The sequence below is a fragment of the Hyperolius riggenbachi genome, chromosome 10 (genome assembly GCF_040937935.1).
Source record: "Hyperolius riggenbachi isolate aHypRig1 chromosome 10, aHypRig1.pri, whole genome shotgun sequence".
In the NCBI taxonomy this organism is placed as follows: Eukaryota; Metazoa; Chordata; class Amphibia; order Anura; family Hyperoliidae; genus Hyperolius; species Hyperolius riggenbachi.
In genome coordinates this window covers 223922707-223931537 of record NC_090655.1, presented here as the reverse complement: position 1 = coordinate 223931537, position 8831 = coordinate 223922707, and positions in this window count along the sequence as shown.

Here is an 8831-nt window from a genome sequence, read left to right as displayed (position 1 = left end):
AGAGCTCTCTGTTGGTGGGGTCAGATCGCCCCAGGATTGTTTTATTTTCAATATTTTTTTTAAATTAAATTTCCGTCTTTTTTTCTAACCCTCTTTCCCCCCCCCCCTCAGCCTATCACAGTGGATCGCTCCTGAGTCTACAGCGTTGCCTTAGATAGCAGCACTGTACTAAGTAAATAGATGGCGGTTTCGCCTTCTATCAGTCTCCTAGCGGCGAACGCCGCTGGGAGACTGATGGCGGAGCGGAGCTCCATCATCCATGCGGAGATGTGCGCGCATCTGTGTGTGCGATCTCCTGCAAATCCCAGCCCCAGGACATGATGCTGGTGTATGTGCATGGTGCACATGGATACATTACGTTAGCTCCCTTGTGCGATTGGTAAGATGCGCTATCTGTCCCAGGAGAGGACGTCAGGATGTGTGCTCCTAATCCCTAGATAGGTTTGATGCAATGAATGTATGCATGTCTGCACTATGCATGTTACAGGGCCAGAGTTAGGACACCTATGTTTACCTGGGTACTTCTGCGCAGTATAGGTGACTAAGCATAAGAATGCATTCTTCTGTGAACTAAAACCCCGGCTTTTAACTTAGCTGTAGGGATAACAGTTGTGCCTGGATGAGTGAATCTGTGAATGCAATTGTTTGAACATTTGCATGCAAGAGTGCGAAGGGTTAATAGATTTTTGCAGCTTCTGGTGAGGTGGTGCCCTTATCAGTATTATTGTTGCACCAAACACCTCCTGTATTTGTTGTCATATCAGCTTCTGATATACCAGTATTATAGGTGATTCTGCAGATCACCTTATAATCAGGTATATAGCTGCATTATAGGTGATACTGCAGACCACCTAATAATCAGAATTCTGTCGCTTGCTGACACAAATCCTTACACACACTCACCTGCCATAGCATAATTCCATAAAAACATAGGAAATTTTATGTTGTAAAATACTCACTTTTCTTCTATCTACCTATTGTTGAGCAAGAGAAGTGGAGCGCTGTATTACACAAAGAGGGAACTGTAAAAGACGCCGGGCCACGGGAGGTGTGGTAAGCCTATGTGCACCTCCCATACACACACGGGGCTTTATTTTCAAATTTAAAGTGAACCTCCGGACTAAAAATCGACTCAGCAGCATTGAAAAGGCTTGGTGTTTCTTTAACAGCTTCACAGCATCAGAACTTTGTTTCTCTTATACAAGCCTCATTTTTAGCTGCACAGAAGAAAACTGCCCAGGCTTTTTTCCCCTGATGCTGTGCAAAGCATGATGGGATTTCTGATGTTGTTCTCGTTCTGCTGTTTTGGTGCAATTTTTTTTTTTTTTACATTTTGAACTTGACATTTGAAGCCTAGTGGGTGCAGCTGGGAGGGGTTATCGGGACACAGGACAGTTGGAACTGTGTCTCCTGCTCCTTGTCACCTTCTTTCAACCAAAAAGATGGCTGCCCCCATGACAAAGATGGCAGCCCCCATGAATCACAAACATTTGCCTGTTCTTTTAAAACAGGGTGGGTAAGAGATTATATTGCCTATCCTAATTAACATAACTAATGCAACTTGATGACAGTATGTTTGTTTAGGCTGAAGTTCCCCTTTAAATAAAAATACATACATCCCATTAAAATGAACCCCTCACCTTCCCCACTCTTCCATAGTTACCAAAATAAAATATTTCCATATTTAAAAAAAATGACATAAAAAAATACATAAATAGCTACCTTAGGGACTTTTTTTTTAACATGTACAGTATGTCATAGGGGTATATTACTGTTATTTTTGCAAATAAGGGCTTGTAATTAGTGACCAGTGTTCTCCCCAGGCTCTTTTAGCCGGGTGCTCCACCCGGCTAGTTTTGGTGACCACCCGGCTGTCATCAGCTCAACTCCACCTCTGCTGTAAGCAGAAATGTGCAGAGAAGCACTGGCCCTGCATTCTTTCATCTCGCCCCACCCGGCTACTTTTTCATGCCACCCGGCTACTTTTTCATGCCACCCGGCTGGAAAAAAATTCTGGGGAGAAAACTGGTGACGGATGCAAAACTGGAAAAATACATCTGTCCGTGACACATGCTTGGCGGAAATAGCTAAGCCCGAGCAGCTCTATGCAACTGTGCAGGCATGAGGCATCCTGCGCAATGCAGCCAGGCTCATTCACAGATGGTAGCGCAGCCACAAACTTGCAGAGGGCTAGAACCAAGCTGCAGTAGCACAGCTATGCTGTTTTGGGTGTACAGCCCTTCATCAAGCTTAAAAGTTGGACAAGAACTCACTCAATGGGCTCTATTCACAAAACTTCTCATAAATGACTTATTACCTAAACGATAAAAAATACCCTTTCAGCACATTTACAAGCAAAATAATCACTCAAAGTTGTTCGTGATTAACTTCATTTTATTATTTCTTTTCTTACCTTCATTATATTATTAGCAGTAGGGTATTGTACCGTGTTAGCCATCAGTAAAAGCAAGAAGTTTTAAATCAGGATGATACCATTTATTGGCTAACTACAAATGAATAAGAATAAACAAGCTTTCGGCCTTGTAAACCTGACGAAGGCTGCAAGGCCGAAAGCTTGTTTATTCTTATTCATTTGTAGTTAGCCAATAAATGGTATCATCCTGATTTAAAACTTCTTAATTATATTATCTTTCTGCTGTTTGGAAGCTTAAAAATGTAACATAGATAAGGTGAAAACAGAGAAAAAGGTTTGTGAATCATGCCCAATGTACTTTAGCCCTGTCGCTAGCGCAAAAGAGGAATCGGCGCAGGATACAGCCAGTATATGGCTGATCCTGCTGCTGCACAAGTTCCCAGCCGTGTTAAACGCTATTCCCACTCCAGGCCGCCATGGATAGTGGGGAATGAAATAATTCAGCTTCCAGCAATTGCTGGAGGCCGAATTCTAGTGTTTTATACGTAACTTTAGCTCCGTCTTCTGACAGCGCTGAAGATACTCCCTGTGCGCTCAAGTCTCCTGCGCTGGATTCACTGTGTTCGCTGTCCTTTGTCTGTATGTTGAACTTTGTGGTAGCTATGTATTAGTTCCCATCATGCAGTTGTCAGTCACCTGTTACAAACTGCCTTCATCGCCAACTTTTGATAGGGCTAGTCTGCCAACAGTTTCACCGCACAGAGGGTGGTACAGGTGAGTGACAACTCCGATTGGCTCAAAGGTCTTTAGGAGAGTTATATAAGGTTTATATGTGTTGAATGTGTACAGAACTATAGCTCCATGCTTGCTAAAGGGCTATATGCCCAAAAACAACATGGTGGTACTACTTCAGCTTGGTGCTGTTACTTTTAAATGTATGTGCTTTAAAAAGTGAATGGTAATTGATTCTAAAAAAAAAAAAAAAAATAACCCAGATACTTACCTAAGAAGAGGGAAACCTTTGGGTCCTATAGAGCATTCCCGCTTCTCTCTCGGTCCCTGTTCCAGCGCTGGCTCCTGGTAGCAGTATTTGATCAATTTAGTCAAATACTGCTCTCTCCGCCATCGAAGGGAGGATTCGGAAGTCTTCAGGAGCCCAAGTGCTCCCAAAGACGGGCCGCTGCATAATACACACACGAGCGCCCTCCTTCCCGCACTTGCGCATACACAGTATGGAGCTGCCAGTCTTCCGAAGTCTCCTGTGGTGGGGGATTCAAATGGAGGAGCTGCCACTGAGCCTTCCCTCTCTTTAGGGAAGTATCTGGCTTTTTTCTTCTTCCACGATTCCCAATGACTTTAATAATTACTACATTAAAAGCTATATTTTACATGGAGGTGCTGACCTTTTGTACTTCACCATATTGGAGATCCTCATAGGGCCTGGGGACTAGAGGCCAGGCTGACGAAAATATCTAAATCTGGCCATGCACTTACAGATTTCCACCCAATGTTCCAAAATGATCAATTCCTTTCTAAAAAGAATCGATTCAGAAGGAATCGATTCCTACCATACCCTGCCCATCAATTTCCAGTAGATTCCAGCAGGGAATCAAACTGCAGAGTTGCACAGTTGATACAGCGCAAAGCTATATGACATTGATCTTGCCTCATCTCCAATTGTTTTACATTTTTCAACATGTCCAATCGATTCTTTAAATCAATTTTTGTTTAAAATGGACCAAAAATAGATCCATCTGACATTTTGGGGAAAAGATACCCAAACAGATGAAGCGAATCTGCAAGAAGTCGAATGAAAAAATTTGAGTGTATGGCCACCTTAAAGGACAACCGAGGGGACATCTGACATGATGAGATAGACATGTGTATGTACAGTGCCAAACACACAAATAACTATGTTGTGTTCTTTTTTTTTTATTTCTCTGCATAAAAGAGTTAAAAATCAGGTATGCAAGTGACAGTTTCTGTCCTGGTCAGGATCGGGTCGGACTGGGTCAGACTATACCATAACCCTCACTGATAAGTAATTACAGCCATAAAACACTTTCCTGTCAGTAAATGGCTTCTCGGAGCAGAAAAGAAATAAAAAGGGTCAATAATTCATAGATTTGAGCTCTGGCATACTTCAATGAAGGGGTCATTGAGCAGAGACAATGAAGCAGTAAAAACTTAAAAACAAGATTTAAATATAAAATAAAACTGTGGGATTTCTAAAAAAGTAATCTTTAGGAGAAGGGGGATAGATACAATTGTTGTTCTCATCAGTTTATTGTCGCCTCGGATGTCCTTTAAAGGAATACTTAAGGCAAAAAAAAAAAAAATGACATTTACTCACCTGGGGCATCCCTCAGCCCCCCGAAGCTGGATGGTGCCCTCGCAGCCCCGCTCCGATCGTCCTATCCCCGCCGGCGGCTACTTCCGGTTCGGCGACAGCCGCCGACAGGCTGGGAACGCGGCTGATTTTCCGCGTTCCCAGCCGCTGCTATCACCCTCTATGCTGCTATAGCGTATATATAGACGCTATAGCAGCATACCCTCTATGCTGCTATAGCGTATATATAGACGCTATAGCAGCATAGAGGGTGATAGCAGCGGCTGGGAACGCGGAAAATCAGCCGCGTTCCCAGCCTGTCGGCGGCTGTCGCCGAACCGGAAGTAGCCGCCGGCGGGGACAGGACGATCGGAGCGGGGCTGCGAGGGCACCATCCAGCTTCGGGGGGCTGAGGGATGCCCCAGGTGAGTAAATGTCATTTTTTTTTTTTTTTTGCCTTAAAGAGAATCTGTATTGTTAAAATCGCACAAAAGTAAACATACCAGTGCGTTAGGGGACATCTCCTATTACCCTCTGTCACAATTTCGCTGCTCCCCGCCGCATTAAAAGTGGTTAAAAACAGTTTTAAAAAGTTTGTTTATAAACAAACAAAATGGCCACCAAAACAGGAAGTAGGTTGATGTACAGTATGTCCACACATAGAAAATACATCCATAAACAAGCAGGCTGTATACAGCCTTCCTTTTTAATCTCAAGAGATCATTTGTGTGTATCTTTCCCTCTGCAGCTATCTTCCACTGAAGTGTCAGGCTGTTTTTTCCTGCAGAGTGCAGACAGCTCTGCCTGTATGTAATTCCTCAGTATGTGAAAGCCCAGCCAGCTCAGAAGAGGATTTATCCAGCTTGTAAAAGATAATAGAGCAGAGAGAAGCTGCACTAATCTAAATAACACACAGGCAGTGTGCAGAGAGGGGCCTGGAGGGGGGAGATGCATCACAGAACCACAACACTGAAGAACATGGCAGCCTTCCAGACACAGGCTGACAAGTCTGACAAGAGAGAGAGAAGTTGATTTATTACAGAGATGGTGATAGTAGAACGTGCTGCAGTAAGCCAGAGCACATTAGAATAGATTTTGGAACTTGTAGGATGGAAGAAAACCGGATGAAATTTTTGTTACAGAGTCTCTTTAAGTATTCCTTTAAGTACTGTAAATACCATGGTAATGTTTACTTCTTTTTATATCTCATCCTGACATATATCTGCCCAGCATCTGATAGAAACAAGCCGGATACCCGGTGGCAACTTACCTCCAAAATCACAGCCAAATTTTCACTGCAGAATCTCTTTACCTTGCTAGGAAAAATGTTGCTCTGAAGTAGCTTTCATCCAGTCTGCATGTACAGTGGTTGCAACTAACTAATCAGATGTTACTGTACAAAGAGCTAGCTCATGGCTGGGCAAACTCCGGCCCGCCCGATAGGTGCGTTATTACTCCCGCCGACAGGCTGCCGGATTCCTCTGTTTCATTTCTCCCTGCAGAGTTGCGAGTGGGCAGTGGGGGATTTGAAATTCACTGATTCCTGTGTCGTGTCTCCAACAGGGCATCACATGACGTGATGTTGGGACGTGCCAGTGTATTATACGCTGGCTCCTGAGATCATGTCATGTGACGCCCTCTTGCCATGGAGACGCGACGCAGGAATAGGTGATCGAGGTGAGCTTTAAATCCCCCGCCGCCCACTCGCAACTCTGCAGGGAGGGAGAGGGGTTGGAATATAAGGAATGTGGCCCATGGTCCGCAACATACGGCCTGGGGCACTTAAAGTTTGCCCAGCCCTGAGCTAGCCTATGCAGCAAGATCTAACTTTTAGTTATTTGGGAACAAGAATGCACACAGGTATTGATCCTAATTACAGTTTTTCACCTCATAAGTCATTTAACGCTTTATATTTTATTCTCTGATGCAATTACTTTTTGCGGTTTTACAACCTCTACTGACCTTATATGCATTTCAAATGTTTTCCTATAACCATTGAAAACTCAAAACTGTATCATTTAAAATGTAGTTTGTTACATTTATTATATATGTTGTATTTGTTATCATCCCTTTCCATGAAGTTTCATTACTGTGTAATTTACCTTCAGGCATACAAGTTTAGAATCCGTGTTTGACCCCCAACATTGTAGTGCACTAATGTGTTACGGTTTCATTGTATTGCTTTCAAGATGTATCATGTTGACCTCAATAAAAGCCCCAAGAGTATGAACGGTACGAGACAGTTTTGCTGCTGGGAATTTTTTGAAAGTTAATAAGTGTCTGATATACATGTTTTATTCTTATTCAACAACCCATTACACTGCATGGACCGCTCCCTTAAAACAAACCTGTAAGGACATCTAAAGAGAGAGGGATATGGAGGCTGCCATATTTATTTCCTTTTAAAGAGACTCTGTAACAAAATTTTCAGCCTTATTTCTTCTCTCCTATAACTTCCTATACCTGTTCTAATGTGGTCTGTCTTACCGCCGCCTTTCTTAGTTGCACAGTGGCTGTATTATCTCTGTTATATAATCTTCTTTCCTTTGTCGGCTCAGGAAGGAATGTGCTGCTCTGCTGTGATAGGTAGAAGTTATACACACTCTCTCCACGCCCCCTCCAGGCTCTGTATGAGTCACAGACTGAGCTTCTCTCAGCTTATCACATGCTGGTTAGCAGCCATGTTTGTAAACACTGCCTAAAACTGGCAATTACAAGCCAGGATTGCAGCAGGGAGTGGCAGAAACAGCAAAGAGGGGCCCAGGAGAACATAATGAATAGAATGGTATGCTTTTTATTGTGAGATTTTTAGACTACAGATTCTCTTTAAGCAATACCAGTTGCCTAGCTGTCCTGCTGATCCTCTGCATAGTCATAGACCCTGAACAAGCATGCAGCAGATCAGCCATATTGGTCAGCAGGGCTGCCAGGCAACTGGTATTTTTTAAAAGGAAATAAATATGGGAGCCTATATAATCACTCTCACTTCAGTTGTCCTTGAAGTGGATCCTCGTACAGGCCACTGTTCCAGTGCTGATTCCTCCTCATCTTCTGGCTGCTCTCCCAGCTGTGGATGAGTGCCTCCTGTCTGGGCATGTGCAAGTAGGGTCCCCACATGCCCAGTAAAATGAAGCCACTTGTGCACAGCTTCTCCTCCATGCATGAACGCTGAGTTGTTCTGCTGAGCATGCACAGACATTACTTGAACATGCTCACCCATAGGTGCTGCCAGAAGAAGCCTATTAGACTGACGCAAGTCAAATAGGTATAGAGGTACCCTGCATTGGAACAGTGGGCTGTAGGAGGATCTGGAAAGCCTATGGACCATCCTTTCCACTACTGAGGCAAGTATCTAACTTTTTTCATAAGTCACTTCAGATGTCCTTTAAAAGGAACCTAAACTTAGAGTGATATGGAATTTCCTTTTAAACAATACCAGTTACCTGGCAGTCCTGTGGATCTCTTTGGCTGCAGTAGTGGCTGAATCACAGACCTAAATCAAGCATGCAACTGATCCAGTCTGACTTCAGTCAGAGCACCTGATCTGCATGCTTGTTCAGGGGCTGTGGCTGAAAGCATTAGAGACACATGATCAGCAGGAGAGTCAGGCAACTGGTATTATTTTAAGAGGAAAAATCCATATCCTTCTCAGTTTAGGTTCCCTCATCAAGGCTGTGCTCTGGTTGGATTGTTAGAAAACAGATTTAGATGCAGAGGACCTTGGGGACAGCACAGGATGGGTGCAAAGGTTTAAAAGAAGAGAGGAAAAAATAAAAATGGGCATCGAAGAAGTGCTACTGATGTCATCCTACATCCCAACTCTGTGCAAGAATTGCAATGATGTCATCCTACATCCCAACTCTGTCCAGGAAGCGCTAGTGATGTCATCCTACATCTCTACATCTCAACTCTGTGCAGCATGTGATAGTGATGCCAGTCTATATCCCAACTCTGTGCAGGAAGTGCTAGTACTGCCATCCAACATCCCAACTCTGTGCAGGAAGTGCTAGTGATGCAATCCTACATCCCTACTCTGTGCAGGAAGTGCTAGTGGTGCCATCCAACATCCCAACTCTGTGCAGAAAGCGCTAGTGATGCCATCCTACATCCCAACTCTGTGCAGGAAGT